A 1254-nucleotide genomic window follows, 5' to 3' on the forward strand; every position below is an offset into this window, starting at 1 on the left:
TGAGCATTTTCCACCACTGAAATAAGTCTGCAATCTCCGCTGCCATTTCATTCCCTCAGACTACTGGAGGTTACTATCAGAGGAAATAGCCAGAATCACTCTGAACTGCTAAAAGGATCTCAGAACAAGTGTTTCTTGTGCGTTTCATATGTGAAATGCTACTTTGTAAAGAAATTGATCAACTCCATGTAAGCAAACCGATTCAGTGCTGTGCTATGACCTGATCTGTACTTTTCACCTTCTGGAAAATTTAATTTCTCTTCAACACAGATTCAATTTGCCACTCATGCAAGGCCCCACCTCATACCTAGGAGTGATGCAGTGATTCCAAATCCATGTATGCATAGAGATTGCAATGTATCACTTCAAGTGACTGACAGCTAGTCAGGCAGAAATGGACAACAGCAGTGCTGTACCAACAATAACCTTTACATAGCTGCACCTCACTTCATTTCAGTTCCAATACATTCAGTCATTTTCACTGTTTAAGAAGTGCAATTTTCTATACAAGTCACATTAATTTGAATGCTCACATAATTCGCTAAGATCATTCATTATTTAGCTGTGAGGTGGAGGATTGGAAATTTCGCTACTGCAGAACCAGGCATACTCAGCTTGTGTTCTCTAGCAGGGCCACAACATACAGTATCAGACACACCTGAGTGTAGGCTGGATGCAGCAAAGGCTTTTGACTCTTTAGATTTTGGGAATATGCAGACAAGCACAATAAGTTATGAGCAAGCGCTGCAGTTATTTAGATGACAATTTTGCCCAATGCTACATTTTTTCTACACACAAATCTGAAGCCATTTGGTGTTGTTTCACTCATGAAATAAGTATTTGCTCCCCTATCAGTCAGCAAGATCTCTGGCTCCCAGGTGTATTTTATACAAGGTAACGAGCTGACATTGGGAGCCCTCTCAGCTCATTACCTGTATAAAAGAGACCTGTCCACAGAAGCAATCAATCAATCCAGATTCCAAACTCTTCGCTATGGCCAAGGCCAAATAGCTTTCCAAGGATGTCAGGGACAAGATTGTGGACCTACACAAGGCTGGAATGGGCTACAAGACCATCGCCAAGCAGCTGGGTGAGAAGGTGACAACAGTTGGTGCGATTATTCGCAAATGGAAGAAACATAAATTAACTGCCAATCTCCCTCGGTCTGGAGCTCCATGCAAGATCTCACCTCGTGGAGTTTCAATGATAATGAGAACAGTGAGGAATCAGCCCAGAACTACTCGGGAGGAACTT

This window comes from Monopterus albus, unplaced genomic scaffold (assembly GCF_001952655.1).
Source record: "Monopterus albus unplaced genomic scaffold, M_albus_1.0 scaffold149.1, whole genome shotgun sequence".
NCBI lineage: Eukaryota > Metazoa > Chordata > Actinopteri > Synbranchiformes > Synbranchidae > Monopterus > Monopterus albus.